This window comes from Aethalodelphis obliquidens, unplaced genomic scaffold (assembly GCF_003676395.1).
Source record: "Aethalodelphis obliquidens isolate GAN/ISIS:26980383/991018 unplaced genomic scaffold, ASM367639v1 scaffold59, whole genome shotgun sequence".
NCBI lineage: Eukaryota > Metazoa > Chordata > Mammalia > Artiodactyla > Delphinidae > Aethalodelphis > Aethalodelphis obliquidens.
Window position 1 is genome coordinate 10,881,028 of NW_020838003.1, and position 8,593 is coordinate 10,889,620.

Consider the following 8,593-nt stretch of genomic DNA (forward strand, 5'->3'; position numbering starts at 1 on the left):
AGTGGGGAGGAGGGGAACGGGTTTCTTTGAGAGTTTGCTTGCTTTTAGAAAACTGAGGACTCAGTTCAAAGAATATACAGACTTTTTAACATTGTTCTGACAATTTAATGATAGGTGTAAACGTACTGTGATGGATCATTTGATATAAACGTAAGGGGAATAGGAAGACCAGGGCTTGCCAATTTTCCACACACTGTATATAAAGCTATGGTTTTTAAATGAAAGCCAGCAAAATATCAGACTGAATTGAATTGATATTACATATTTCTGGGTTTTGTTGTGTAGCAGCCATATTTCACTAACACACTGAAGACATGTGTAGAATTAAAGATTATGTGTTTATTACCTAAAATTGTTTCGTGCTGTCGTTTCAGCATAATCACCGTTAATATGAAGAGATTTTCATGTAATTTGTGTTTTATGGATAGTAATGATCTAAAGGATTAAAAAATAAAAAACGTTAGTCCAAGAGAGTGGAAGTAAACCCTCACATGTAAGGTCAAAAGTTTTTTGTTTTTTTGTTTTTGCGGTACGTGGGCCTCTCACTGTTGTGTTCTCTCCCTTTGCGGAGCACAGGCTCCGGACGCGCAGGCCCAGCGGCCATGGCTCATCAGACCAGCCGCTCCGCGGCATGTGGGATCTTCCCGGACCGGGGCACGAACCTGTGTCCCCTGCATCGGCAGGCGGACCCTCAACCACTGCGCCACCAGGGAAGCCCAGGTCAAAAGATTTTTGACATGGTTGCCAAGACAATTCACTGAGGAAGGACAGGCTTTTCAACAAATGCAAAAGAATGAAGTTAGATCCTTAACTTATGCCATATATAACAATCAGCTCAAAATGGATAAAAGAGCTAAATGTAAGACCTAAAACGATAACATTCTTAGAAGAAAACACTGGGGAAAACTTCATGACACTGGATTTGGCAATGATTTCTTGCATGTGACACCAAAAGCAAAGACAAAGGAAAAAATAGACAAATTCTACTTCATCAAATTAAAAACTTTTGTCCATCACAGGACACTATCAAGAGAGTGAAAAGGCAACCTACAGAATGGGAGAAATATTTGCAAACCATATCCAAAATATATATAAAGAGCTACAACTCAACGACAACAGAAAAAAAAACAGTTAAAAAATGAACAAACATCTTCTTGAATATACATTTCTCTAAAGAAGCTATACAGAAGGCCAATAAGTACATGAAAAGATATCAATACTTAACATCACTAATCATTAGGGAAATGCAAATCAAACCATAATGGCATACCACTTCACACCCATTAGGATAGCAATGGTATAATAAAAAATATATTTGGTCTCTGTCCCTGCATCCAGGAACAGAGTTCCTAAAACCCTTAGAGTCTCCAGAGCGATAATTATGTCTTCTGTATGCTAACGTGACTGTTGGGGAAGGAGGGTGGTGGACTAGATAGCTTAAGGATGGGAGTTAGTTTCCAGAAAGACCAAGTCTTGATCAGAGGATTGAAACTTTTAGCCCCACTCCTGACCTCTTAGGTGAGAGGGGCTGGAGATTGAGTTTAAATTGTTGCCAAAATCTCAGCTTCTCTGTGTACCGATGTGGAACAGAAATACGGAGACAGAGGTTTTGGAGGAAGAGAGAGATGGCTTTATTTTTCTGCCAGGCAGAAGGGAAGACACAGCAGGCTAGAGCCTCAAGAACTGTGCCCCCCACCTTAGGGAATTGGAGAAGATTTGTATATGTGGGGCTCACAGTCCAGCGTATATGATAAGGATCAAAGTAGTGAAGGTCTTACATTCTTCTTCTTCCTGCATTATTTCAGAACAGTTGCAGATGGCTTCAGGCAGCCTGGTAATTGGTAATTGGGTCCGTTTGTCTCTGGGTTATAAAGACCTGCTACCTTTTTTCTGAAATGCAAATGCTACAAGGGGTGATTTGCTACAAGGGAGTGCAGGATGTAATTCACATAGTGTTAAAGAGTAATAGGTTAGTTTTGTGAAGTACAAATCTAGTTACAGACACTACAGATTAGTGACAGTTAAAAAAAAACAAACAGCAAACCTAGGAGTGATTAACTCTTTCAGGCCAGGTTATGTTTCTTCTCTAGCCTGTTCACTGTTCTCTTTATTTTCCTTGTTCTCAGGAGAGGGAAAACTTCATTTCTATATTTGCTGCAACAAAATCACTGATGGCCAGTGATTTAATCAACCATGCCTAAGCAATGAAACCTCCATTAAAACCACTAAAGAATAGGGTTCCAGATTAAAGACTTGAATGTAAGACCTGAAATCATTAAACTCATAGAAGAAAACATAAGCAGTGCACTCTTTGACATCAATCTTAGCAATATTTTTCTAGATGGTCTCCTTTGGCAAGGGAAACAAGAGCAAAAATAAACAAATGGGACTACGTCAAACTAAAAAGTCCTGCACAGCAAAAGAAAGCATCAACAAAATGAAAAGACAGCCTATCAAATGGGAAAAAAATATTTGCAAATGATATATCTAATAAGCGGTTAATATCCAAAATATATAAAGAACTCACACAACTCAACAACAAAAAGACCCAAACCATCCAATTAAAAAATGGGCAAAGGAGCTAAATAGAAAAATTTCCAAAGAAGACATACAGACAGCTAACAGGCACATGAAAAGATGTTCAACATCACTAATTAATAGGGAAATGCAAATCAAAACCACAATGAGATACCACCTCACACCTGTTAGAATGTCTATTATCAAAAACGCAAGAAATGGGGACTTCCCTCGTGGCACAGTGGTTAAGAAACCGCCTGCCAGTGCAGGGGACACGGGTTCGAGCCCTAGTCCGGGAAGATCCCACACGCCGCGGAGCAACTAAGCCTGTGTGCCACAACTACTGAGCCTGTGCTCTAGAGCCCCCAAGCCACAAATACTGAGCCCTAGTACCACAACTACTGAAGCCCACGTACCTAGAGCCCGAGCTCCACAACAAAGAGAAGCCACCGCAATGAGAAGCCTGCACACCGCAACGAAGAGTAGCCCCTGCTCGCCGTAACTAGAGGAAGCCCGCGCACAGCAACAAAGACCCAACGCAGCCAAAAATATAAATAAATAAATAAAATTTAAAAAATAATAAAATAAAATGCACCAAACAAGTCTGCTCTATTTACCCCAGTTTGGAAGAATTTTTTAAAAGCTGGAAAGCAAAGAATACAATGAGAAACCTGAACTGGCATGGCCTGGGGCAAGAGTCAAGCACACAAATCAAGATGAAGATTGACTAAACGGGACCCCTTGACTGAGGACCCAAAATCTAACGCACAAGAGGAGGTAAAACGTGTCTGGGGATGAGGAAGTCTCTGAGATACCTTGACACAGGAGCCTCATGCACTGTGGCACCAACACCACTTGGTGAAGCTCTAACATGGGCTGCAATTAGATTGAGAGAATACTGTATAGAAATGGAAGAGTTGATATCTTCTTGTTTATATCTTACTGACTTAAAAGTATTTATATGTTAAAGATATTGACCTTATGTCTGTCAAATATTTAAAGTGTTTGCTTTTCCCCAGATGGCTTTTAAATTTTACATGCATTTAAGGTAAATTACTTTTAATACAGAAGCTTTAAAATTTTGTATTTAAAGCTTCTATTCATGCCCTTAATCTTTCTAATGTATCGTGTTTAGGAAGACTTCCCTGTCTTATGATTAGTAACAATTATTTTTGAATTAGCAGGGGACATGTGTTTGAGCCCTGGTCCGGGAAGATCCCACATGCTGCGGAGCAACTAAGCCCGTGCGCCACAACTACTGAGCCTGTGCTCTAGAGCCCGTGAGCCACAACTACTGAGCCCACAAGCCACAACTACTGAAGCCCATGCGCCTAGAGCCCGTGCTCCGCAGCAAGAGAAGCCACTGCAATGAGAAGCCCGCGCACCGCAACTAAGAGTAGCCCCCGCTCGCCACAACTAGAGAAAGCCTGCGCGTGGCCACGGAGACCCAAAGCAGCCAAAAATAAATAAATAATTTTTTTAAAAAAAAGAGGCAATTACTAATTAAGACTAATGCCATTTGCGGAATGGAACCTTAACGGAGATCATTTACCAAAAGTCTAAACACCGGATCCATAAAAACAATAGAATTGCTTTAAAACTGTTTTTTTAATGGTAATTTGTTTCTTTCTTCACTAAAAGGAACTAGTACTCCTTAGAGAAAAGGCTGATTTTGAAAGCTGGAGCAAGAGAAAATACAAGATGAGCCTGAAATATTTATTTGGTGTTGGAAAATAAAGATGGACTCAAAAAATGAGGTAAACATGTCAACCTGACATAAGAGTCAGGTGGAAAGGGCTGATACTGATGAAATCTGAGGCAAAATATCAAAATAAATAACAATAGTAATAAATTATGTCCCATTAAATAGAGTAAAAATCTTTGAGTCCATAGAGATACAAATGAGAGGATGAATAAATAAATGGGGTAAAAGAAAGCTCTTCCTTACAGTTGAATACCAACTAATAAATGTAGAAGGAATCACAAAATTAGAAATTCCCTTTTGGCAACTCTCATCATCATCATCATAATTGATACGGGCAACAGGTACTAAAACTAAAGGGGAAAGTTTGAGCAACAGCCTATTTATGTAGTGTCCAAGTATTTCCACCAAAGATATTTATGAATGACAGGAGGAAAGGTAACTTTACAAACGCCACCTTAATGAAATAATGAAAGTTAACATCACCAGTAAAGAGGCAAATCAACATCAGATGGCTCCTGGTATGAAGCTCTGAGAAGACAACATCAGTTCAGCCATATTCTTGCTAAAAGTGAATTTTCTCATGAGGAAACACCAAACTCAAACCGAAGAACATTTTATAAAATAACTGACCTGTACTTTTTATAAATGTCAATGGCATGAAGCACAAAGGATGAGAAAATGTTCTAGATTAAAGAAAACCAGGGGACTTCCATGGTGGGCAGTTGTTAAGAATCAGCCTGCCAATGCAGGGGACATAGGTTTGATCCCTGGTCTGGGAAGATCCCACATGCCGCGGAGCAACTAAGCCCGTGCGCTACAACTGAGCCTGCGCTCTAGAGCCCACGAGCCACAACTACTGAGCCCACACACCACAACTGCTGAAGCCCGCACGCCTAGAGCCCATGCTTTGCAACAAGAGAAGCCACTGCAATGACAAGCCCTCACACCGCAACAAAGAGTAGCCCCTGCTCACAGCAACTAGAGAAAGCCCACACGCAGCAATGAAGACCCAACACAGCCATAAATAAATAAATTTATAAAAAATAAAAAAATAAAGAAAACCAAAGAAACAGGTAACCAAATGCTGCAAGGAATAACCCAAAATGACAGGGACAAATTGGATCAATTGGTGAAAATAATTTTACTAGATTTTATTTTGCCTTCTCTATAATTAACATATGATAACTCAGGAAAACCTGAGTAATAGAGCACCTCTGAAATCTTCACTTCAAGAACTATTTTTAAAAGTTACAAATAGATTTCCTCCAGTTACCCAAATTGCTTAGCTTTGAATACGTTTGAATAAGAGTTTGTAAATTTTCTGGCCAGACTGAAACTTTCCCTGCCATACCCGAAATTTTGCTAAAAAAAAAAAAAAAAAAGCATGGATTTTATTTTTCCAATCTGGGGATTCCTTTAATACATTCTATTAATTTAAAAAAAACACCTCATTTTACAGGTGAAATACTTAAAGAACTATACAAGATACTTTCATGAATCAGTGATGTCATTATCCATGTCATTCTGAGTCCCCAAACTCAGAAGATAAGGTGAGATAATCTATTATAAAATCCGAATAGTTTAAAATTTCTAGAAAGCATAATCTCCCTTCAGCCCAAGTTTTACCCCAACATAATGATAATACAATCTTTACCTCAAAATCCCCATAAAGTCCCACCATACGAAATTCTTATAGGAAGGCTCATAAAGCTTGGCATGACTCCTACTGTGATTGATTCCTCCTACAATATTCCAATCTTACCAAGAATTTTCAAAGTATTATCTCCACAGTAGATGTCCAACAGGTACAAAATATGTTTCCAAAAAGAACATTATCAGACATACCCTTCCTTGATGTACCACCAGGAGATCTAAGAAAACACACCAAGAGAAGTCAGCCTTAGAACATACTAGAAAAGAACATTTTAGATCCTAATTATGTTTCCTAGCACCAATGCATACTCTTGTGGGAATATGCTTCCCAACTGTATTAGTTTGCTAGGGCTACCATAACAAAATATCACAGACTGGGGGCTTAAACAACAGAAATTATTTCCGGTTCTGGAGGCTAACAGTCCAAGATCAAGGTGCCAGCAGGATTATTTTTTTTTTCTGAGGTCTCTCTCCTTAGCTTCCAGATGGAGGCCTTCTTGCTGTGTCTTCTCATGGTCCTTCTTCAGTGCACAAACATCTCTCGTGTATCCAAACTTTCTCTTCTTTTCTAAATACATGTTTTTAAATTTATTCATTAATTAATTATTTATTTATTTTTGGCTGTGTTGGGTCTTCATTGCTGCACACGGGCTTTCTCTAGTTGCAGCGAGCGGGGGCTACTCTTCATTACAGCAAGTGGGCTTCTCATTGTGGTGGCTTCTCTTGTTGCGGAGCATGGGCTCTAGGCCCATGGGTTTCAGTAGTTGTGGCGCGTGGGCTCAGCAGTTGTGGCTTGCGGGCTCTAGAGCTCAGGCTCAGTAGTTGTGGTGTACGGGCTTAATTGCTCCGCTGCATGTGGGATCTTCCCGGACTAGGGCTCGAACCCGTGTCCCTTGCATTGGCAGGCGGATTCTTAATCACTGCGCCACCAGGGAAGTCCAAACTTTCTCTTCTTGTAAGGACATCAGTCATTTAGATTAGGGCTCACTCTAATGAACTCATTTTAACTTAATTATCTCTTTAAAGACCCTACCTCCAAATAAGGTCACAGTTTGAGGTACTGTTCGTTAGGGCTTCAACATAAGCATTTGGGGGGACACAATTCAATCCATACCGCTAGCCTAATGCAGTTAGAGTTCCAGATATCTAGTTCACTGGAGATCTGATCCTGACGTTCATTAAATGGTCTCCATAAACAGATGACTTCCAGAAGTAGAAAGCTTTCTCCTGTAAAAAATTAGTAAACAGAAACCTCAATTAAATAAAATTGGGAGACCAGAAGGGGGCGCTCTCACACCCTGAGCCGGCAGCAGAGCTCAGCAAGAAGAAAGACCATTCTTTGCTGGCAAGGACTCAGCAAATGAAAAGTCATGGATGCTTTGTTTACTATCGTCCTCCCAATTTCCATTTCCTCTCTATAAAAGTGTGCTCCTTCCCTTGTTGTTTTGGAACTTGCATGTGGCTTGCCATGGCTGCAGACCACCAAATTGTATTTCTCTGCCGATCCCGAATAAACCCATCTTTGCTGGAGAAATACCTGGCAGTCTGTTTCAGGTCTACATGCCAAACATTTTATGTATCAAGAAGATGGCATCGGATATTGTCAAAGATAAACAAAGTTGGATATTAGTTAAAGTGGTAAAAAAAAAGATTTTATTTAGTAACTACTACCATAGGAGAAAGAGCTGAGCTCCACTCCAATTTGTGCAGAGGTGACTGGGCATTTTCAAGGAAGAATGAGGGAGTAGGAAGGGGGAGTGAGTGGAGGCTTGAGCAGAAGCAGGGAGGTGAAAAATTACCAGAAAAGAGTAAGAGAGTTGGTCAATGTAAATATGATTAAACCTAGACTGTCTGTGCCTGCTAATTGGCATTTCTTCTAGGCTTCTACCCTTCCAAAGAGACTGGGAGACAGAGACACTATCCCTCCCAATGATTACATTTCAAAGGAATAGTTTTCAGGTCCTTGAGAAAGACACTCTTGGAAAAGGGACAAAGGAAGGATTTATAATTGTAAGTACTTTTTAGTAAATGTTCTAAGAAAGGGAAGTCAGGGGCCTATCATCCGGTATTGGCTGGAACAAACAGCAAATTCTTTTGGCAGTCTTCAGCTTTTCAAGACAGAAATTCAACGGGCAGCAGGGTCATCCCAGGGACATGACCTTAATCTGCTAGAAGCCATTTAGTTTGATCAAGTCTCTTAGTGCATGGGTTTGGATGGAGTCTTTTGTGCCAAGAGTTTTTGCAGTTCTCAGTACAAACATCTTTCTCCCACAACCTTTGGATCAAGATCTATGATCTGATGATGGACTTTAAAATCCCTAAATATGATTTTCAAACAATCAAAGTGACTGCAAATCTTTCTAAGGATTGGACTTTCCAACCATTGGACTTTGCAACTATTGGATTAACTGACCCTGGAACGCTCTGGAATATTATCAACTGCAACATATCTACATGGTCAAGTGTGCTCTAGGCCTCCAATAATTAGCTGCTATTACTATTATCTTCCAGAGCCTTAAAGAAACCCAAGAGACATCAAGAATAGAAAGAGACAAGGGAGTAATAATGGAAGCTGTTATCTAATTATTTTCTCACCAAGGCATATAGAAACGATTATGTGACTTATTTAATACAATTCAGGGCATTTGTTCTCCACAATCAGACCAACGAAATTCAGACAGCAACTGATACTTTAAACTGTACATTTTTGTCTCCTGA